Below are 24,635 nucleotides of genomic sequence, written 5' to 3'. Positions count from 1 at the left end.
CAAAAACTAAACCAGTATAATTGGAAACTAACCAGATCAATGAAACAGACAGCCTTAATCGTGAAACAATTAAACAATAAGTAATTCATGAACAGATATGTTGGAACGGTAATTTGGAACACAAGTTTATAACTTTTACAATTATGAACATGTTATTAACACTTCATTAATACAGACTCTTAAAGTGCTGTGGGACTTAAGATTCTTGTGTACTTAAAAAGTGATAACATAACTTAGTTGAAGGAACATGTCTTAAATGTAAATGACAGACAGCTATGTTAAATAATCATTGGTTGTCACTCAGCCTCCCTCAAGATAAGAGATAAAGCTGAGAAGAAGCATTGTCTTAAAGCTGAGACAACATGCGGAATTAGCTAAAACCAAAGGACTCTTTTATTTCATTATAGACAAGCTATAGACCAACTGGCTATTTTCCAAACAATTGGCTACAGTGGACTTTCAACATTTTAATGTGCAATGATTTGACGATTTCAGGAATATTGGCTTCTAAATATTGGGTCAAGTTAGAAGTTCAAAGCCTGGAATACAGTATGTTTTGCTGCAGTGCCCATGGTTTCAAAAAGGATTTTGTTTTGCTTCTTGGAAAAAGCGTGTGAGATTGGCCAGAATAATGTGGATTGACTGGGGAGGTCCCTGGGGAGTTAATGTACTTTTTCAGCCTGCAGAGGTCATTCTTTTTTCAGTTTGGGGAGATGAGGTCATTGCTGCGTGAGGCCAGGAAAGGCAGAGAGGCAAACGTGGAGAAGTTTGAGAGAGAGGAGTTGAATCCTGATCTGCCTGATTCTGTGTCCACAATTCTTTCCATGGTGGATAGTTTTATTTTAAAGAGCAGAGCAGACTTTTCTGATGACAAGGAAGAGGCTGAAACCACCTGGTTGAAGCAGCTATTTGAAGATATTCAGCCACAGTCCAAAGGGGTGTCAACTGGAGCCAAATCTGTTTACAAAGCAAGTATTACTCTCTGCCCTGCTAATTTTTAGATGGATTAAGAGCTGTATGTTTCTTTTCTTGTTGTTTAATAGGAAATTGTATAGTTGTGTTAAGGGGTAATTGGAAACTCTTTTTTTTGGGTGTGAAGTTAGAGGTTTAATATACGGGTGGCAGGGAAGCACAGTGGTTAGCACTGCTGCTTCACAGCGCCAGGGTCCCAGGTTTGATTCCCAGCTTGATCACTGTCTGTGCGGAGTCAACACCTTCTTTCCCATGTCTGCGTGGGTTTCCTCCAGGTACTCCGGTTTCTTCCCACAAGTCCCGAAATATTTGCTGTTAGGTGAAGTGGATATTCTGAATTCTCCCTCTGTGTACCTGAACAGGCTCCGAAATATGGCGACGAGGGTATTTTCACAGTCACTTCATTGCAGTGTTAACGTAAGCCTAATTGGGACAATAAAGATTATTATTGCATTCATAATAAAGTTTTGTTTTAAAAATAACCAAACCCTATTTCTTCACTCCTGGGGCGAACCATTGTTCTGTAGTGTTACAAATAAACTAAAATATTGGGGTTTGGGCCATTGTTGGGGTTTAGGTCATTGTGGGGGTTTGGATCATTGTGGGGGTTGGGGCCATTGTTGGGGTTTGGGCCATTGTTGGGGTTTGGGTTATTGTTGGGGTTTGGGTTATTGTTGGGGTTTGGGTTATTGTTGGGGTTAGGGCCATTGTTGGGGTTTGGGTCATTGTTGGGGTTTGGGCCATTGTTGGGGTTTGGGTCATTGTTGGGGTTTGGGTTATTGTTGGGGTTTGGGCCATTGTTGGGGTTTGGGTCATTGTTGGGGATTGGATTGTTGGGGTTTGGGTCATTGTTGGGGTTTAGGTCATTGTTGGGGGTTGGGCCATTGTTGGGGGTTGGGCCATTGTTGGGGTTTGGGTCATTGTTGGGGTTTGGGTCATTGTTGGGGTTTGGGTCATTGTTGGGGTTTGGGTCATTGTTGTGGTTTGGGTTATTGTTGGGGTTTGGGCCATTGTTGGGGTTTGGGTCATTTAGAATATTTAGAACATTTAGAACATTGGGGTTTGGGTCATTGTTGGGGTTTGGGTCATTTAGAATATTTAGAACATTGGGGTTTGGGTCATTGTTGGGGTTTGGGCCATTGTTGGGGTTTGGGTCATTTAGAATATTTAGAACATTTAGAACATTGGGGTTTGGGTCATTGTTGGGGGTTGGGCCATTGTTGGGGTTTGGGTTATTGTTGGGGTTTGGGCCATTGTTGGGGTTTGGGTCATTTAGAATATTTAGAACATTGGGGTTTGGGTTATTGTTGGGGTTTGGGCCATTGTTGGGGTTTGGGTCATTGTTGGGGTTTGGGTCATTGTTGGGGTTTGGGTCATTGTTGGGGTTTGGGCCATTGTTGGGGTTTGGGTCATTGTTGGGGTTTGGGTCATTGTTGGGGTTTGGGCCATTGTTGGGGTTTGGGTCATTGTTGGGGTTTGGGTCATTGTTGGGGTTTGGGTCATTGTTGGGGTTTGGGTCATTGTTGTGGTTTGGGTTATTGTTGGGGTTTGGGCCATTGTTGGGGTTTGGGTCATTGTTGGGGTTTGGGTCATTGTTGTGGTTTGGGTCATTGTTGGGGTTTGGGTCATTGTTGTGGTTTGGGTTATTGTTGGGGTTTGGGCCATTGTTGGGGTTTGGGTCATTTAGAATATTTAGAACATTTAGAACATTGGGGTTTGGGTCATTGTTGGGGTTTGGGTCATTTAGAATATTTAGAACATTGGGGTTTGGGTCATTGTTGGGGTTTGGGCCATTGTTGGGATTTGGGTTATTGTTGGGGTTTGGGCCATTGTTGGGGTTTGGGTCATTTAGAATATTTAGAACATTTAGAACATTGGGGTTTGGGTCATTGTTGGGGGTTGGGCCATTGTTGGGGTTTGGGTTATTGTTGGGGTTTGGGCCATTGTTGGGGTTTGGGTCATTTAGAATATTTAGAACATTGGGGTTTGGGTCATTGTTGGGGTTTGGGCCATTGTTGGGGTTTGGGTCATTGTTGGGGTTTGGGTCATTGTTGGGGTTTGGGTCATTGTTGGGGTTTGGGTCATTGTTGGGGTTTGGGCCATTGTTGGGGTTTGGGTCATTGTTGGGGTTTGGGTCATTGTTGGGGTTTGGGCCATTGTTGGGGTTTGGGTCATTGTTGGGGTTTGGGTCATTGTTGGGGTTTGGGTCATTGTTGGGGTTTGGGTCATTGTTGTGGTTTGGGTTATTGTTGGGGTTTGGGCCATTGTTGGGGTTTGGGTCATTGTTGGGGTTTGGGTCATTGTTGTGGTTTGGGTTATTGTTGGGGTTTGGGCCATTGTTGGGGTTTGGGTCATTTAGAATATTTAGAACATTTAGAACATTGGGGTTTGGGTCATTGTTGGGGTTTGGGTCATTTAGAATATTTAGAACATTGGGGTTTGGGTCATTGTTGGGGTTTGGGTCATTTAGAATATTTAGAACATTTGGGTTTGGGTCATTGTTGGGGTTTGGGTCATTGTTGGGGTTTGGGTCATTGTTGGGGTTTGGGTCATTGTTGGGGTTTGGATCATTGTTGGGGTTTGGGTCATTGTTGGGGTTTGGGTCATTGTTGGGGGTTGGGCCATTGTTGGGGTTTGGATCATTGTTGGGGTTTGGGTCATTGTTGGGGTTTGGGTCATTGTTGGGGTTTGGGTCATTGTTGGGGTTTGGGCCATTGTTGGGGTTTGGGTCATTGTTGGGGTTTGGGTCATTGTTGGGGTTTGGGTCATTGTTGGGGTTTGGGTCATTGTTGGGGTTTGGGTCATTGTTGGGGTTTGGGTCATTGTTGGGGTTTGGGCCATTGTTGGGTTTTGGGCCATTGTTGGGGTTTGGGCCATTGTTGGGGTTTGGGTCATTGTTGGGGTTTGGGCCATTGTTGGGGTTTGGGTCATTGTTGGGGTTTGGGCCATTGTTGGGGTTTGGGTCATTGTTGGGGTTTGGGTCATTGTTGGGGTTTGGGTCATTGTTGGGGTTTGGGCCATTGTTGGGGTTTGGGCCATTGTTGGGGTTTGGGCCATGGGTGGAGTTGGGTCTCAGACCTTCATTTAGGTCCTTGTGAGTGTTTTCAATGTTTGTTTGGGAGTTGTCACTTCTTGACTTGGTCTGAGAAGGATGGTGAGAAGTCTGCTTCATTGTTAAAGATAAACTCTTTACTCTTATGTTAATTCCAGCTAATTGCTGGGTTTTTTAAAATTTAGAATATCCAATTTTTTTTCAAATTAAGGAGCAATTTAGCACGGCCAATTTTCCCAACCTACACATCTTTAGGTTGTGGGGGTGAGACCCACACGAACATGGGGACAATGTGGAAACTACACAAGGACAGTGACCCTGGGCTGGAATCGAACCCAGATCCTGAGTGCTGTGAGGCAGCAGTGCTAAGAACCCAGATCCTCAGCACTGTGAGGCAGCAGTGCTAAGAACCCCGATCCACAGCGCTGTGAGGCAACAGTGCTAAGAACCCTGATCCTCAGCACTATGAGGCAGCAGTGCTAAGATCCCCGATCCTTAGCGTTGTGAGGCAGCAGTGCTAAGAACCCAGATCCTCAGCGCTGTGAGGCAGCAGTGCTAAGAACCCAGATCCTCAGCGCTGATGGGCAGCAGTGCTAAGAACCCCGATCCTCAGCGCTGTGAGGCAACAGTGCTAAGAACTCTGTTCCTCAGCGCTGTGAGGCAACAGTGCTAAGAACTCTGTTCCTCAGCGCTGAGGCAGCAGTGCTAAGAACCCAGATCCTCAGCGCTGTGAGGCAGCAGTGCTAAGAACCCCGATCCTTAGCGTTGTGAGGCAGCAGTGCTAAGAACCCCGATCCTCAGCGCTGTGAGGCAGCAGTTCTAAGAACTCTGATCCTCAGCGCTGTGAGGCAGCAGTGCTAAGAACCCCGATCCTTAGCGTTGTGAGGCAGCAGTGCTAAGAACCCCGATCCTTAGCGTTGTGAGGCAGCAGTGCTAAGAACCCTGATCCTTAGCGTTGTGAGGCAGCAGTGCTAAGAACCCCGACCCTTAGAGTTGTGAGGCAGCAGTGCTAAGAACCCCGACCCTTAGAGTTGTGAGGCAGCAGTGCTAAGAACCCTGATCCTTAGCATTGTGAGGCAGCAGTGCTAAGAACCCAGATCCTCAGCGCTGTGAGGCAGCAGTGCTAAGAACCCCGATCCTTAGCGTTGTGAGGCAGCAGTGCTAAGAACCCCGATCCTTAGCGCTGTGAGGCAGCAGTGCTAACCACCGTGCCGCTGCTGCAAATTGACACTTTTTGTCCTTTCTGACCTGTGAATTATTTAATGGTTAATAAACTTTCTGAATTCACTATTTAAAGTGATATTTCTTGTCAAATGGTCAAGTTTGTAGAACTTGATGTGATTTGCAATTGGGGCAAATTAGTGAACCCCATAAATCTTTGTTCAGATGAACCAAAAATCTTATACTTGTTTGCAAAAACTCCCCAATTGTCAATCACATCAGGGTCTACAGACTTGACCAGTTGGCAAGAATGAACACTTTAAACAGCGAATTCAGGTTAATGAACTAATAAGTCAGAAAGATAAATGTCAATTAACAGTAATTTGTTTTTTAAATTTAGAGTACCCAATTCATTTTTTCCAATTAAGGGGCAATTTAGTGTGGCCAATCCACCTACCCTGCACATCTTTGGGTTGTGGGGGCGAAATCCATGCAAACACGGGGAGAATGTGCAAACTCCACACGGACAGTGACCCAGAGCCGGGATTGAACCTGGGACCTTGCCGCCCCCGTAGTTCGCAGTAATTAACAGAAGAAGAGAAAGCTGAGCTTTTAATAATTGAACAGACTTCTCACCTCGCTTTCAGTCCAGGACATGAAGCGAAGGCTTCGACAGAATGGTTAACACATTAACCCCCACTGTCCCGCCCACCAAACATAGCCTCTCAAGACTCTACTTTTACTCATTAAAAATGTCAAAAGCTCGTCTTAGTCAATTGTTGGAAAATAGCCAACTGATCTGCAATTTGTCAATAATGAAATAGGAGCTAACCCATTGTGCTTTTTTTTAACTAATTACACACATTGTCTGAACTTTGATTCAATGGCTTTAGCGCAGAACGGTGATGCAGTGGTTAGCACTGCTGCTTGACGGCACTGAGGACCCGGGATCGATCCCGGCCCTGGGTCACTGTCCGTGTGGAGTTTGCCCCCGTGTCTGCATGGGTCTCACTCCCACAACCGAAAGATGTGCAGGGTAGGTGGATTGGCCACACTAAATTGCCCCTTAATTGGGAAAAGAAAAGACACTGGCTTCTCTTAAACTACTGTCCAATAATCAGTGGTTAACATAAATGTCTGCCACTTATTTATTTATTAAAATTTAGAGTACCCAATTCTTCTTTTTCCAATTAACGGGCAATTTATCCTGGCCAATCCACCTAGCCGGCACATCTTTGGGTTATGGGGGCAAAACCCACGTAAACACGGGGAGAATGTGCAAACTCCAAATGGACAGTGACCCAGGGTCCGGGTTGAACCTGGGTCCTCGGCGCTGTGAGGCAGCAGTGCTAACCACTGCACCAGCGTGCTGCCCACGAATGTTTCCCATTTACAACTAAGACATCCTGAATAATAGCCTTTTCAAGGATTTGGTCAAGGTTAAAGTTGATGTTATCTTTCCAGCCTGTCTGAAAAGGCAGCATTTAACGATTCTCATGGCTCACAATAATTGTATAAAAATCACACAAAGTATTTATAATTATAAAAGTTATAAATTTGTGTTCCAATTTACATCAGCCTTACAATACATCGATTAAATAATTACTTTTTTAAAAAATTGTTTCACAATTAAGGATGCCCATTTAACTTAGTTATGGACATTCTGTGCTGTACAATTCTAATTCTAATTCTAAAAATTCTAAAAAAACTTATCTGGCTGATTTCCGATATTGCTGGAATAGGTTTAGTTTTTTAAATGGTTTCTGCCAATTTAGCACAAAATGCGAAGTAAGATACCAATTTGGACTACTAAATTATAGTCGAATATAAAATTATTGATTTTGGGGCGGCATGATGGCGCAGTGGTTAGCACTGCTGTGTCACGATCCCGACCCTGGGTCACTGTCCGTGTTGAGTTTGCACATTCTCTCTCATTGTTGCGTGGGTCTCACCCTCACAAACCGAAAGATGTGCAGGATAGATAGATTGGCCACGCTAAATTGCACATTAATTAGAAAAAAAGAATTGGGTACACTAAATTTTGAAACTACAAACAAGTTCCCAACCAACATGGAGCAGTTGTGGCTGTGATTCTCAGAAAAAGCCAACCATGGTCATTACTTGTGCATTCGCTGGTGTGTCCGCAGGTTGGATGAAGTAATGAATGCCTTCCCACATTCGGTGCAGGTAAATGGTCTCTCCCCGGTGTGAACTCGCTGGTGCGTCCGCAGTGTGGATGACTGACTAAATCCCTTCCCACAGTCGGTGCAGGTGAAAGGTCTCTCCTCAGTATGAACTCGCTGGTGTGTCCGCAGTGTGGATAATTGAGTGAATCTCTTCCCACACACAGAGCAGGTGAATGGCCTCTCCCCAGTGTGAATTCGCTGATGTGCAGTGAGTTGTTCTGATCCCCTGAACCCAGTCCCACACTGAGAACATCTGAACGGTCTCTCATCAGTGTGAACTCGTTGATGGCGCATCAGTTCTGCAGAACTTTTATAGCACTTCTTGCAGTCTGGGCATTTGAAAGGTCTCTTCCCAGTGTGAACTCTCTGGTGTTTGAGCAGGGTGGATGAATCACTGAATCCCTTCCCGCACTCAGAGCAGATGAATGGCCTCTCCCCAGTGTGAATTCGCTGGTGTGTCCGCAGTGTGGATGACTGAGTGAATCCCTTCCCACACACAGGGCAGGTGAACGGCCTCTCCCCAGTGTGAATTCGCTGGTGTTCAGTGAGTTGTTCTGACCCCCTGAACCCAATCCCACAGTGGAAACATCTGAACGGTTTCTCATCAGTGTGAACTCGTTGATGGCGCACAAGTTTTGCAGAAATTTTAAAGCCTTTCCCGCAATCCAGGCATTTAAATGGTCTCTGATCAGTGTGAACGGACTGGTGTTGCAGCAACCCTGAAGACCGAGTGAATCCCTTCCCACACTGGGAGCAAGTGAACAGCCTCTCCCCAGAGTGAATTCGCTGGTGTGTCAGCAGCCCTGATGATCGAGTGAATCCCTTCCCACATTTGGGGCAGGTAACTGGTCGCTCCCCACTGTGAACTCGCCGAAGAGTTTCCAGCTCAGACGGGGATCTGAATCCTTCCTCACAGTCCCCAGATTTCCATGTTTTCTCCCCACTGAGAATGGTGCTTTTTTCTTCCATGTTCAAAATGCACCAATATTCAGGTTCCAATTAATTGGGAGATTCCGTCGGATCTTGATGTGCTGCTTGGCTTTTGTTTCCCACTGAAAAACCTTAAATTTGATTTAAAACAGAGTGAGAGAGAACCCACAAAAACAGAAAGGCAGTTTGTGAAATTTAGCTGAATTAATCTGGTCATTTGTGGGGCCGACACGAGGAAAGAATGACCATGAAAACCAGTAAGTGGTGCTCCGGTTTCCTCCGGGATTGGCCATGCTAAATTGCCATAGGTTAGCTGGGGTTAAGGGGTAGAGTCTGGGATTGGCCTAGGTTGGATGGTCTTTCAGAGAGTCAGTATAGACTCGATGGGCCGAATGGCCTATTCTGCATTGTCGAGGATCCATGATCCTTTAATGTCAATTGCCCCCAATAAAGATGGCGACCGTACATGCGGCTCTCAGCACCGTGCCCTGTACAAAATGACGCTGCACATGCGCCCTGCTGCACATTGCCCCCTATAAAGATGGCGGCATCGCTGCCCATTGTTCGTTCGAGATTCCGGCTGCAAAACCGGTCCCAGCGCAGGGCCTCGAGCTTCTAATTTGAGGTTTGAAGCCAACGACCGATTTTTATGAAATCTTCTCTTCTTGCACCGGGTATTTATTATACATCCTCTCTCACCCACCGGCTCCATTCAACCTCACTCACCCGCTGTCTCCAATCAGTTTCTGCTCTTTCTGCGGCTCCGGCACCACCCCGTCCACCGACTATCCAACACCCGCACTGCGCATGCCCCAGCATGAGCGGCAGTGCGCCTGCGCAATGGTCTCCTGTACTGAAGATAGGGCATATTCTCCCTCTCGGTGAATGCTGGGTAACCTCATCGCCATGGGTAAGTTACACTCTCCAATGCTCTAATATCTTTTCTGGTCCGATTAAGATTTAAACCATGTATACAAAGTCAACTGATACATCATCCAATGGATCTGCTCCATAGTTCTGCCCCGGACTTGATTAAAAGTAGAAAAAAAACTAAAGTCAGATGTGGAATCTCAGTAGGTTGTGTGAACAAGAGTCTCTTTTACATAGAACATACAGTGCAGAAGGAGGCCATTCGGCCCATAGAGTCTGCACCGACCCACTGAAGCCCTCACTTAACCCTATCCCCGAAACACAATAACCCCTCCTAACCTTTTTGGTCACTGAGGGCAATTTTTTATCATGGCCAATCCACCTAACCTGCACGTCTTTTGACTGTGGGAAGAAACCGGAGCACCCGGAGGAAACCCACGCAGACGCGGGGAGAACGTGCAGACTCCGCACAGACAGTGACCCAGCAGGGAATCGAACCTGGGATCCTGGCACTGTGAAGCCACACTGAGGGAGAATCCAGAATGTCACCTTTAACAAGTACGTCTTTCGGGACTTGTAAGAGGAAACCGGAGCACCCGGAGGAAACCCACGCATTGTCAAACACATGAATAACTTCTGTACCTTCTGCCAACTTGTTAATCATAGCTCCTATGTTTAACTCGAAATCATTGATTTATACCACAAAACTGTGGAACCCCACATGAAATAGGCATCCAAATAAATTTCAGTTCTGAATGTGATTAACAGCGACAATAACAGCAGAATCCAAACACTGATTTTGCCTGTGAACCTGCTGGTGTCTGAGCAGGTTGTTTGACTGAGCAAATGTCTTCCCACATGCGGGGCAGTTGAATGGCCTCTCCCCAGTCTGAACTTGCAGGTGTTTCAGCAGATTCTGTTTACTTTCAAATCCCATCTCACAGTGCGAATATTTAAATGGTCTCTGATCAGTGTGAACAAGTTGGTGTATCAGAAGATTTGATGAATCAATGAATTCCTGTCCACACACACAGCAGGTGAACGGTCTCTCCCCAGTGTAAACTTGATGGTGTTTCAGACTAACTGAGTGAATCCCTTCCCACAGATCGAGCAGGTGAATAGCCTCCCCCAGTGTGAGTGTGTTGGTGTTTCAGAAGTTCCCATTTGTTTAAATGTTTTCTCACAGTCAGAACAATTAAATAGTCTCTGATAAGTATGAACACATTCGTGCGTCAGGACGTGGGATGACTGAATGAATCCCTTCCCACACATGGAGCAGGTGAATGGCCTCTCCCCAGTGTGAGTGCGTTGGTGCAACAGTAAATCTTTTCTGCTGCCTCGTGCTAATACATCTATTTGTTTCCAAATGGGAGTAGATCCTGTCTCGAAGAATTCTCTCCAGTAATTTCCCTACCACTGACGTAAGGCTCACTGGCCTGTAGTTCCCTGGATTATCCTTGCTACCCTTCCTAAACAAAGGAACAACATTGGCTATTCTCCAGTCCTCCGGGACGACACCTGATGACAGTGAGGATCCAAAGATTTCTGTCAAGGCCTCAGCAATTTCCTCCGGAACCTCCTTCAGTATTCTGCGGTAGATCCATCAGGCCCTGGGGACTTATCCACCTTAATATTTTTCAAGACATCCAACATCTCGTCATTTTGGATCTCAATGTGACCCAGGCTATCTACACACCCTTCTCCACACTCAACATCCACCAATTCCTTATCTTTGGTGAATACTGATGCAAAGTATTCATTTAGTACCTCGCCCATTTCCTCTGGCTCCACACATAGATTCCCTTGCCTGTCCTTCAGTGGGCCAACTCTTTCCCTGGCTACCCTCTTGCTTTTTATGTATGTGTAAAAAGCCTTGGGATTTTCCTTAACCCTATTTGCCAATGATTTTTCGTGACCCCTTTTAGCCCTCCTGACTCCTTGTTTAAAGTAACGGCTAAGCACTGGGCTTCTGTGCCACCTATGTTTATTCCTGGCTCCTAGTTTTCAACTTTTTCAAGTGGCAGCATCCCCCACCTCTCCCCTCTCCAACCCACAGATCACTTTAAAGCTTTGTGTGAGGTCACGACTAAGTGACTTGTTTTCTCAAGAAAGTAAGTCCCAATCTGTTTATTTTTTGCCCGATAGCTGTAATCTCTGTTTGCAAAAATCATCACTGCATCCAGGTTAGAAATTAATGGGACGAACCTTTCTTTGAGCCTGCGCGGGTGATTCTGTGAAGATCCGGCTCCCCGAGCCCCGCCCCTCATTCACTGATTGGTTGGAGGACCAGCCGCTCCCTTTGATCCTCCAACCAATCCCCTTCTCCTATTGTTCCAGAGCTGCCGTCAATCATTGCCTGGGCATTGTGAGGTGTCAGGTGAGAGGTCAGTGTCGGGGGGGCGGGTTTTACAAATCCCGAGTGCGCTCCAGAGCCGAATGTGAAAGAATGTTATTATTGATCAATCAGCGACTCAGCCTGAGCCTGTGGCCGCTCTCACCATCTGTAACCGTCACAATGCCCGGGTGATTGACGGCAGCTCCCGACCAATAGGACGAGGAGGGGTGGGACTGGAGGACCGACCGGGAGCGGCTGCTCCTCCAACCAATCGGAGTGAATGAGAGGCGGGGCCCGCTGTGATTGAAGCATGCGCAGTGTGGGTAAGGCTCAGGAGAAGGGAGTCTTTTTCATTTTCGAAATCGGTAATGAGTCTTTAACAATATGGAGGGAGCGAGAGATCGCGGAAGTGGGCGGAAATGTTGCGTAAAGCTGTTACAATCGGAAACCTCGAAATAGTTTAAGGGACCGAGCGGGGCTGCAGGTTCTCATATTCGGCTCGGGTTAACGGCCGCCATCTTTATTGGATGTGCATCAGGGCGCATGCGTTGGGCTGGGCTCAGGCAGAAGTCTGACAACAACAGGTTTATTTGGTATCACGAGTTTTCAGAGTGTAGCTTGTTAATCAGGCAAATGAAGAGGAAGGTTACACAAGCACAGCGAATGATGAAAGATGACACTTCGAATGCTAGACTTTGCAGGTAATTAAGTCTTTACGGGTCCAGACGGTGCAACTGGAGAGAGGGTTAATCACATCTTAAAGAGGTGTGAATTGTCTCAAGCCAGGACAGTTGCAACAGATTAGTTATATTATTTAAAGTTTGTAATAAAGCAAATGTATTATTATTTCTTGTCTTGTAATATAAAATTGTAGCTCTGTTGTAGATTTCTAGTCATCACTTCCCTCAGAGGGTTGTTAGTCTTTGGATTTCTGTTTCTCTGGGACCAGTTGTATCTGGGGGTCATTGAATATATTGAAGTACAAGTTTGACAGATATTTTGTTGACAATGGAGTGAAGGGTTATGGGAAAAATAGAGTGAAAGCTGAGATGAGGAGGGATTTCTTCACTTGAGGATGTGGTGAAGCTTTGGAATTCTCTACCCCAGGGAATGTGCAGCCTCAGTCGCCAAGTATGTTCAAGACAAATATTGATAGGTTCCTAGATATTGAAGATATCGAGGGATATCGGGATTGTGTGGGAAACTGGTGCTCAGGTAGATTGGCCAAGGATCTCATTGAGTGGTTGAGCAGAGTCGGTGGGCCAAATGGCCTACTCTTGCTACTATTATAATTTCTATGTCCTGGTCAGGAAGCAGTGAGCGGAGGTTGAATCTGTCAATCAACATGACTCAGCACCTTCAGGAGAATTGGGAGGGTGAATATTAGATACAGCAGAGTGAGAATGGAGGGAGATTGTGTGTAATGGAGATTTACAGCTTCTGGAGAACGAGAGAGGAAATAATATTTCATCGGAACTAGGATTGTCTGTTCTGAATTTCTATCCTGTACTAACAAGGATGACTTTTGTAAATTGTTTTCAAAGGATATTGGAAGAGGAGGAATTACAGACAGAAATCTCAAACATCATGTCTCGATGTGACAAACTCACTCGATTCCTTCTGAACTAGATATCATCGAGCTCTGAATATCATCGGCGAGAAGGAGAAATGTTTGTCCAATCTGTCGGCTTCAAAAGATTTTAAATGTTAATGTGACTAGAAAAGCACCGAGACCCACACAAAACACACCCGAGTGAGAGTGTTCCATTGAACTGACTGTGCAAAGAGCTTTAACCAGTCGCACAGCCTGAAAAAACATCACACCATCGTGAGGAGAGACAGTGCACATGTGTGAAGACAAGGCTTCCACTGATTGTCCAATCTGGAAAGACACGAGATACCAACAACATGGAGAAACCGTGGAAATGTGCGGACTGTGGGAAGGGATACAGGTGCCCATCTGAGCTGGAGATTCATCGACGCAGTCACACTGGGCAGAGGCCATTCACCTTCTCTCAGTGTGGGAAGGGATTCACTCGATTAGGTAACCTGCAGAGACATGAGTAGGTTCACACTGGGGAGATGCCTTTCACCTGCTCTCAGTGTGGAGAGGGATTCATTGATTCATCCACCCTGCGGAAACATCAGCGAATTCACACTGGGGAGAGGCCGTTCACCTGCTCTCAATGTGGGAAGGGATGCATTGATTCATCCGCACTGTGGCAACATCAGCGAGTTCACACTGGGGAGAGGCCGTTCACCTGCTCTCAGTGTGGGAAGGGATTCATTTCTTCATCCACCCTGCGGAAACATCAGCGAGTTCACACTGAGGAGAGGCCATTCACCTGCTCTCAGTGTGGGCAGAGATTCCGTGCTTTATCCAACCTGCGGAAACATCAGCAATTTCACACTCGGGAGAGGCCATTCACCTGCTCTCAGTGAGGGGAAAGATTCAGTGATTTATCCAGTCTGCAAACACACCAGCCAGTTCACACTGGGGAGACATCATTCATCTGCGCTCAGTGTGGGGAGAGATTCATTACTTCATCCACCCTGCGGAAACATCAGCGAGTTCACACTGGGGAGAGGCCATTCACCTGCCCTCAGTGTGGGAAGGGATTCACTTGGTTATCTCACCTGCAGACACACCAGCGGGTTCACACTGGGGAGAGGCCATTCACCTGCTCCGTCTGTGGGAAGGGATTCACACAGTTATCCAGTCTGCAGACACACCAGCGAGTTCACACTGGGGAGAGGCCGTTCACCTGCTCTCAGCGTGGGAATGGATTCACCAGGTTATCCAGCCTGCGGAACCATGAGCGATTTCACACTGGGGAGACGTCATTCACTTGCTCTCAATGTGGGGAGAGATTTGGGGATTTATCCAGCCTGCAGACACACCAACGTGTTCACACTGGGGAGAAGCCATTCACCTGCTCTCAGTGTGGGAAGGGATTTCTTGATTCATCCATCCTGCGGAAACATCAGCGAATTCACGCTGGGGAGAAGCCATTCACCTGCTCCCTCTGTGGGAATGGATTCACACAGTTATCCAGTCTGCAGACACACCAGCAAGTTCACACTGGGGAGAGACCATTCACCTGCTCTTAGTGTGGGAAGGGATTACATAGAAAATAGGAGCAGGATGAGGCCATTTGGCCCCTCGATCTGCTCCACCATTCATTATGATCATGGTTTACCATCTAACTCCATAGCCCAATCCCGCTTTCCTCTCCATATCCTTTGATCCCCTTCGCCCAAAGTGCTATATCTAAATGTTTCTTGAAAACATACAATGTATTGGCCTCAACTATTTCCTGTGGTAACAAGTTCCACAGCATCACCACTCTCTGGATGAAGACATTTCTCCTCATCTCTGTTTAAATGGTCTACCCCGTATTCTCAGACTGCGACCTCTGGTTCTGTACATTCCCACCATCGGGAAAATCTTTCCTGCATCTCCCCGGTCGAGCCCTGTCAGAATATTATAGGTTTCTCTTGAGATCTCTCATTCTTCTGAACTCCAGCGAATACAATCCTAACTGATTCACTCTGTTATATGTCAGTTCCACCATCCCAGGAATCAGTCTGGTAAACCTTCGCTGCGTGGGTCTCACCCCCAGATCACAAAGGTGTGCAGGGTAGGTGAATTGACCACACTAAATTGCCCCTTAATTAGAAAACAAATTGGGTACTATAAATTTAAAAAGAAAAATCATTAATATATCTTGTGAATATCTGGGACCGAGCACCGACCCCTGCAGTACCCCAATAGTCACTGCCTGCCAATTTGAAAAAACACCCATTAATTCCTTCTCTTTGTTTCCTGTCTGCCACCCAGTATTTTATCCATCTCAACACACTACCCCTAACCCACGTGCTTTAATTTTACACACTAATCTCTTGTGCGGGACTTTGGTCAAAAGCCACCTGAAACTCCAAATATACCACATCCACTGGCTCCCCCTCGTCAACCCGACCAGTTACACCCTCGAAGAATTCCAGTAGATCTGTGAAGCATGATTTCCCCTTCATAAATCCATGATGATAATGGATTCTAGAATGTTCCCCACTGCCAATGTCTGGTTTACTGGTCTATTATTCCCTGTTTTCTCTCGATCTTCCTTTTTAAATAGTGGAGGTACATAAGCCACCCTCCAATCTGCAGGAACTTCAGAGTTGAAGCCCCCATTTGTGAAGACAGAACCAAAGTATGTATTTATTTGCTCAGCCATTTCTTTGTTCCCTATTATACATTCCCCTGTTTCTGACTGGAAGGAAGCTACATTTGTCTTCACCAATCTTTTTCTCTTCACATACCGACAGAAACTTATACAATCAGCCTAATTTCCTGTTTTATGCCATTCCCAAAATCATCACTGCAGCTTGGGCGTCTATATACGATGCTCACTAATTTTTTTGCCCCATGGTGTTTCTGAGCTCTACCCACACAGATTCCACATTGTCAGAGCGAATATCCTTCCTCACTATTGCATTAATTTCCTCTTTAACCAGCTCTTCACTTCCTTTTCCTTTTTGTCTGTCCGTCCTAAATACTGAATATATTCAGTTCCCATCCCTGGTTATCCTGCAGCCATGTCTCCATAATCCCGATTATCCCACACCCGTTTACGTGTATTTGCGTGATTCACTTGGTTATGCCGTCTGCAGTCACACCAGGGTGTTTATACTGGGGAGAGGCCGTTCACCTGCTCTCAATGTGCGAAGGGATTTTGTAATTCATCGCATTTCCTGAGACACCAACAAGTTCACAACTGATTACAGGGATTGGATTCTGCTGTTATTGTTTCTGTTCTCAATTACATCCAAGACTGCATTTTGTTCATTCTGTTGGTCAATGGGGATGGTCAGAGGGTTTCTTTCTGCTGGACTGGCCGGTCTCACGACTTCGCCTCCAGTGGGCTGATTCTCTCTGAGCCTTCTTGTGAATATCTGGTTGCACATTTCACATATCAGAATATCCTTTTCTGTTTGGAAACCCCAAAGTCAGGGGCTGTTTAGCACAGGGCGAAATCGCTGGCTTTGAAAGCAGACCAAGCAGGCCAGTAGCACGGTTCAGTTCCCGTAACAGCCTCCCCGAACAGGCGCCGGAATGTGGCGACTAGGGGCTTTTCACAGTAACTTCATTTGAAGCCTACTCGTGACAATAAGCGATTTTCATTTCATTAAAAAGGGGTTGGTTTAGCTCACTAGGCTAAATCGCTGGCTTACCAAGCAGACCAGCAGCACGGTTCGATTCCCGTACCAGCCACCCCGTACAGGCGCCGGAATGTGGCGACTAGGGGCTTTTCACAGTAACTTCATTGAAGCCTACTCGTGACAATAAGCGATTTTCATTTTTCATTTTCAAGTCATGCCTCATTGCCATGAAGATGCCATGGTGGTTACATGGTTCATTTGTTTAATTTATCTTGGTGCTTCTCACAGAAGAAAACTATCAGGGTATGAGGGGGAAGTTGTCTGAGGTGCACTGGGAAACTACATTAGATAGTATGGTGGGAGACAGGAAATCGCTAATATTGAAGGAATTATTACAGATTTACACGGGGATCGGTTAGCTCAGTTGGTTGGATGGCTGATTCGTGCTGAGTGACACCAACAGCACAGGTTAAATTCCCATACTGGCTGAGGTTAGCCATGGTCTGTCAGTATTTATGCTCCACATGATCCTCCACCCACCCCTCTACATCTCCCCACCTCCCCCATCAGCATCTCGTTCTATTCTTTTTCCCTCATGTATGTCTCTAGCTTTACGTTCTATGTATTCCTGCTGTTCACCTCAACCACTCGCTGTGGGAGTGAGTTCCACATTCTCACCACTCGCTCGGTAAAGAGGTTTCTACTGAAATTCCTATTGGATTATTGAATCCTTTCATAATCTCAAAGACTTTCATCAGGTCACCCATCAGTCTTCTCATATCTAGAAAAAAAACAGCCCCAGCCTTCCTGAGTGTTAAATGCTCTCAGTTCTGTATATTATGAATCTTTGTTGCACCTTATCCAGTGCCTCTATTTCCTTTATCGAAATGGAGATCACCAATGTTGTCAGTGCTCCCAGTGTTGTCTCACCCTGGGTCTAAACAAATTGAACATTTCCTCCGTGCTTTTCAATTCTGTCCCTCCAGAATGGAACCCTATATATGGGCCCCACACTTTAGGAAATATGTGAAATTCTTAGAGGGTGTAGAGGACATTTCCAAGAATGGTACTAGAGATGAGGGTCTCCAGTAAGTTGGAGTGACTGGAGCAGCTGAACTCTCCTGAGATCATAGAATCTGGAGGGTGGGGAATGGGGCCATTCAGCCCTTTGAGACCATGTCGGCTCTCTGTGGAGCAAGCCAGTCTGTCCATTGCCCCGTTCTATCCCTGAATTCATTTCTCTCAGTGCCTGTCCAACTTTCTATTGAGATCCTCTCGTCGTCTCTGCATCTCCTTATCCTTGTAGGCAGTAGGTTCCAGGTCATTTCCACTCGCTTTACATGTACACGAGAGTCCCAGAGCACAGAGGAGTCTATTTGGCCCATTTTTCCCATGCCAGCTCTCTGTACAGTGACCCATTTAATCCCATAGTTCGACTATTTTGTTTTCTTTTTCAGAATGTACGAAATTCCCTTTTGGAAGTTACAGTCCAATGAGATTCCAGCACCATTTATAGACAGTGCATTCCAAATCACAACAACTCGATATGTTTTACAACAAATAATTGTGCATATGGTGTGTCTGGAGTTTCTCACAGTATTCAAAATGGTGTCAACAATGTGCTTATTCCACAAAATTAAGACTCAATCTTTATCAATGGTTTTGGTGAGGACACCGAGTGTAATATATCCGAGTTTGTGGACAATTAGAACAAATGTACATTTCTATAAAACCTCTCATGACCACTGGACCTCTTAAAGTGTTTTAAAGCCAATGGAGTACTTTTGAAATGTATTCACTGTTGTAATGTAGGAAGCTGTAAGTACGCATGTGTAATCACATTTAGTTTTAAAATTGTTATTTTCATAGTGCATTCACTGTCATTAGTAACAAGGTCAAGGAAGCCCTTTTATACCTCTAACATGTGGCTTCCTGCAGCCATTTCTCCGGGATGCCAGCCCCGGTTTGCTCACAGTCCGGCGGTCCACTCACCTCCTCTCTGGCTGACGAATTTGAAAAGCAGGTGTGTCAGCCGGCGTACTCAACTTGCGTGCCGACGTCGGGGCTTCGGCCCATCTATGCCGGAGAATAGCAGGAGGCCGGTTTTGGCCATTTTGGGCAATTTGACGGGGTTATTCGCGGGAAAGGCGGTTGGAAAAATTCGCCGTTGGGGAGAATAGTGGGAGCGTGTCGGACCGGCGTCGCGGGAAAAAACGGCGCGTCCCGCTATTCTCCGCATCGCCATGGGGTCGGAGAATTCCGTCCCATATTCTGCCAAGACTATGTGGGCTGGGCAGTGGAGTAATGGTATTGTTACTGGGCTAGTAATCCAGAGACCCAGGTTAATGCTCTGGGGGTCTGGGATCGAATCTGGCTCCGACAGATTTGAAATTGAATAAAAGTCAAATTAAAAGTCTGATAACACAAACTAATCAATAACTGAATTAGATGCTATCCAGATAATTAATTGAACCATATTGTTGAAAAAAAGTCTTTTTGATGTAGAAACAGGAAAAGCCGCTCAGGGAGATGAGGAAATCCAAGATCAGTGCGGATTTGCTGTCAACCCTCCTTTCTTATACATGAACGGTATTTAGGCTGCAGAATGTTTCACACCAAAACACAGAGGGGTCAAATATAAGCAACACATAATTCTCAATTCTCTTCCATTTAACGATATTTAACTTTGTTTAAAAGCTAACTGTGGTCAAACTCAGCAAAGCACCATGTGATTTGTATTACCCAGTTAACTTTCTTCTTTTGCTCAGTTGTGTTTGCAATTCAATGGTGTATATTTCAGAGTTATTCAATTCAAAATGAAGACATATATAATAAATAAAAATACTGATGTTACGCATTGAATAATGAAACAAATATTGAGTAAAGGTGGATGATTTTTTCTGTAGGAAGATAAGAATGATGCATTAATAATTGAAGAGAAAGCTTGGTTCCATTAGATATTTGCTGAACAAATATAAGTTCTATTTCTTCTGGTCTTCTAAGTTGAGACATCGGCTTTCAAGAAACAGACGTCTTTTTGTCAGAAGTGACACCGCCTCTCAGCTGAACCATGAGAATAATAATCGCTTATTGTCACAAGTAGGCTTCAATGAAGTTACTCTGAAAAGCACCTAGTCGCCACATTCCGGGGCCTGTTCGGTGAGGCCGGTACGGTAATTGAACCTGCACTGCTGGCATTGTTCTGTATTGCAAGCCAGCTATTTAGCCCACTGTGCTAAATGAGCCCCTGCTGCAACAAGACAGTTCAGATGAATGTGTCACTGGTCCATTGGCTGGCAGCTGTGTCTGTAGTATAGTGGCTATCACATTCGCCTCACATTTGAAAGGTCCCCAGTTCGAAACAGGGCAGAAACATCACATGCTTCAGGTTTAGTCTGTGCTGAATACTACCTCAATCTCGTAACTGGTCTTCATCAACAAAAAATATCAAAAGCCATGCACCACTGTGGGCCAGTGGCGCAATGGATAACGCGGCTGACTACGAATCAGGAGAATCCAGGTTTGACTCCTGGCTGGCTCTCAGTTCAACATTTCGGCATCCGGTTTAGCTCAGTTGGCTTGACACCTGGTTCTTGATGGGGAGCAAGGTCAACAGGGCGTGATCAATTCTCGCATCAGCTGAGGTTATTCACGAAGGGCCTGTCTTCTCAATTTAACCCCTCGCCTGAGGTGTAGTGATCCTCAGGTTAAATCGCCACCCACAGCTCTCCCCCTCAAAAGGGAGAGCAGCCAGTGGCCAATAAGGACTCTGGCGACTATCCCCCGAATCTCCTACATTACCCGGCTATTATATTTGATTTCCCCTCGGCCTGAAATATTCATCCAACAAAGCCAGAAGTACTGAATTTCAAGTTGCAATGAGAAGCAAAACGTGTTCCAATTTGACACTGCAGATATAATGTCTAATAATAAGTTAGAGAAACACACACCAGGGTTGCAATAATACGCAGGTTATTGTCTAATAGTAACATTGACAGAGTATTGGGCGGCACAGTGGTTAGCACTGTTTTCTCATAGTGCCAGGTACCTGGGTTCAATTCCGACCCTGGGTCACTGTCTGTGTGGTTTACACACTCTTCCTGTCTCTGCGTAGATTTCCTCCAGTTGTTCTGGTTTCCTCCCACAATCCAAAGATGTTAGATGGACTAAATTGTCCCTGGGTGGGGTTACGGGGATCGGATGAAGGATTGGTCGAGGGAGAGTGATCTTTCAGAGGGCGCTGACTTGAGGGGCCGAATGGCCTCCTTCTGCAGTGTCTGGGATCTATGATTCTACATTGGATCCAATGATGTGTTCACTGCCACTGCAGCTTGATTCATTACTGGAACAGACACTGTGGGCGAGATTCTCCGGACTCACGACGGTTCGGAGAATAGCGGGCGTCGGAAATTTTTACGGCGACGCTGTTCCGACGCCCTCCCGCTATTCTCCGAACGCCGCAAAATGTCGGAGTCGCCATTCCCGACAAACGCCTCCTTCCCGCCCCTGACACAACCAGAATCGCCACTGATAGCCCCCCCCCGCTATTCACCGGCCCGGATGGGCCGAAGTCCCGACGTCATGGCGCCCTGTTTGCACGTCGTGAAACACACCTGCTTTTTAAATTCGTCAACCAGTCGGCCTGGCTGACGACTGCTTGGAGGAGGTCAGCCCACCGCTCAGCCCACCGCTCAGCCCACCGCTCAGCGCACCGCTCAGCGCACCGCTCAGCCCACCGCTCAGCGCACCGCTCAGCGCACCGCTCAGCCCACCGCTCAGCGCACCGCTCAGCCCACCGCTCAGCGCACCACTCGAGTCTGGCCACAACGGGGAAGGCATCCCTGAGAACGGGAGGGGGTCCAGAGCGGGGGGAGTGTGGGCGACGGGGGAGGCAGTGGGGGCGACGGGGAGGCAGTGGGGGAGACGGAGGAGGTAGTGGGGGAGACGGGGGAGGCAGTGGGGGAGACGGGGGAGGCAGTGGGGGAGACGGGGGAGGCAGTGGGGGAGACGGGGGAGGCAGTGGGGGAGACGGGGGAGGCAGTGGGGAGACGGGGGGAGGCAGTGGGGGGCGACGGGGGAGGCAGTGGGGGGCGAAGGGGGAGGCAGTGGGGGAGACGGGGGAGGCAGTGGGGGAGACGGGGGAGGCAGTGGGGGGCGACGGGGGAGGCAGTGGGGGGCGAAGGGGGAGGCAGTGTGGGGAGACGGGGGGAGGCAGTGGGGGAGACGGGGGAGGCAGTGGGGGGCGACGGGGGAGGCAGTGGGGGGCGAAGGGGGAGGCAGTGGGGAGACGGGGGAGGCAGTGGGGGAGACAGGGGAGGCAGTGGGGGAGACGGGGGAGGCAGTGGGGGAGACGGGGGAGGCAGTGGGGGGCGAAGGGGGAGGCAGTGGGGGGAGACGGGGGAGGCAGTGGGGGAGACGGGGGAGGCAGTGGGGGAGACGGGGGAGGCAGTGGGGGGAGGGGGAGACGGGGAGGCAGGGGGAGAGACGGGGGAGGCAGTGGGGAGCGGGGGGCAGTGGGGGGCGACGGGGGAGGCAGTGGGGGCGAAGGGGGAGGCAGTGGGGGAGACGGGGGAGGCAGTGGGGGCGACGGGGGAGGCAGTGGGGGAGACGGGGGGAGTGGGAGTGGGGGGGGGGGGAGACGGGGGAGGCAGTGGGGAGACGGGACGGGGGCAGTGGGGGAGACGGGGGAGGCAGTGGGGGAGACGGGGGAGGCAGTGGGAGACGGGGGAGGCAGTGGGAGAGGGGGGCAGTGGGGGGCGACGGGGAGGCAGTGGGGGGCGAAGGGGGAGGCAGTGGGGGAGACGGGGGGGCAGTGGGGGAGGCGGGGGAGGCAGTGGGGGGAGACGGGGGGAGGCAGTGGGGGGGGGGGGGGGGATGGGGGGCGAAGGGGAGGCAGTGGGGGAGACGGGGAGGCAGTGGGGGAGACGGGGGAGGCAGTGGGGGGCGACGGGGGAGGCAGTGGGGGGCGAAGGGGGAGGCAGTGGGGGAGACGGGGGAGGCAGTGGGGGAGACAGGGGAGGCAGTGGGGGAGACGGGGGAGGCAGTGGGGGAGAACGGGGGAGGCAGTGGGGGGGAAGGGGGAGGCAGTGGGGGAGACGGGGGAGGCAGTGGGGGAGATGGGGGAGGAGGCAGTGGGGGGCGACGGGGGAGGCAGTGGGGGGCGACGGACGGGGGGGGGGGTTAGGTAGAGAGTGAGCCGTCCAACCCCGTAACAAAATGTCTGCCAGCATGCCATGGTGTGCCGGTGACGAGGACACGGCCGCTGGTTCCCCTGTGGCTTCCGGACACAGGCCACTGACGCACCCGTGAGGAGGCCATAGTTACTGGCCGTTGGATGCAGAAAGTGACCAGGGTTAGGCTGACCGCGTGTCAGCAGCGCGACCAGGCCACCGGGACACACTGGTATCCCATGGCTGGCGGCTGCTGAGGTGTCGACTAACCTCCGTCTAACATGTCCCGATTCTCTGCCCCCCACCACCCTTCTGTAGGTTAGCACGATGTATGGGAACAGAACGGCTATGTTCTGCGCAGTGGTTGGGGCCGCTCTACTGGATTTGGAGATGCAGCAGCATCCACACCCACAACCCGCAGTGGCTGCAGGGCCAGCTGCAGCAGCAGAGGGAAGGGCCGAGGAGTTGCCAGTCGTCGAGCAGCATGGGGGGGGGGGGGGGGGGGAGGGAAGAGGAAGAGGAAGAGGAGAGAGTGAGGGTGCAGCCACGGCGCCAGAGGCGACGACCAAAGCCGAGGGTGTACCGTGTCCGGGTCTCTTTCCTAACAATGCCGGACATCACCTGCAGGAGAAGACTCCGGCTGAGTAGGCAGACGGTGATACATATCTGCCAACTCCTGTCGCACCTCGCCCCACGTGGAACGGGGGGAGGACACGCAATCCCGGTTGCCATCAAGGTGACGGTCGCTCTGAACTGCTATGCTACCGGCTCCTTCCAGTCTCCGAGCGGGGACGTCTCCGGGATCTCCCAGCATCGGTGCACAGGTGCATCCGGGATGTGACCGACGCCCTCTATGCCATCGCGGACCGCTACATCACCTTTCCCGAGGACCAAGCAAGTCAAGACTCACGAGCTCCGTGTATTTGCCAGTGTGGCCGGATACCGAGGGTTCAGGGGTCACTCAACTGTGTTCACGGTCCCCATGCGCCCGCCTGCTGTGGACAAGGAAGTGTTCACAAACAGGAGGGGGACATAACTCCATTAATGTTCCAGGTGGTATGTGACCCCCACATGAGGTTCATGAACGTCTGTGCAAGGTTCCCGGGAGTGTGCATGACTCCTACATACTAGCGCAGTCGTTCATCCCTGCGATGTTTAAGGGACGTCCCCCCCGGCTGAGGGGCTGGTTGCTAGGTGACAGGGGTTATCCGCTGAGGTTCTTGGCTGATGACGCCTATACGGAGGCCTCAGACCAATGCGGAAACACGATACAACGAGGCCCATGCAGCAACAGGGGTGTGGTGGAGCGCTGCCTTGGCCTCCTGAAGATGAGATTCAGGTGCCTGGACCGCTCCGGAGGGGCCCTGCAGTACCAGGCCGACAGGGTCGCTCGCATTGTAGTGGTCTGCTGTGCGCTGCACAACATCGCGATGCAGAGGGGAGATGACCTGTTGCAGGAGGCGGAGGGAGAAGCTAGTGGCAGTGGTGCCAGCCACAGGAGGAGGAGGAGGAGGAGGAGGAGGAGGAGGCTGGCGGAGTGGCCGGGGCCGCAGAACGCAGACACGACCCAGGTGCTGGTGATGTCCAGGAGGCGGCACGACGGACCCGGCAAGGACGGCGGCACGCGACGTCCTGGTGCAGCACGGTTCACGCATCGCATGTGACGTCCCCGATGAACACCAAACCACCACCTGCATCGCTAGTCATGCAGAGGGTCACCACACAACTGCACCACCACAACCCCCCCCCCCCCCCCTCAGTGTACACTGCTCCACTTCGACATGACGCTTATCACTGGG

This window comes from Scyliorhinus canicula, unplaced genomic scaffold (assembly GCF_902713615.1).
Source record: "Scyliorhinus canicula unplaced genomic scaffold, sScyCan1.1, whole genome shotgun sequence".
Classification (NCBI taxonomy): domain Eukaryota; kingdom Metazoa; phylum Chordata; class Chondrichthyes; order Carcharhiniformes; family Scyliorhinidae; genus Scyliorhinus; species Scyliorhinus canicula.
This window is presented reverse-complemented; position numbering follows the sequence as displayed.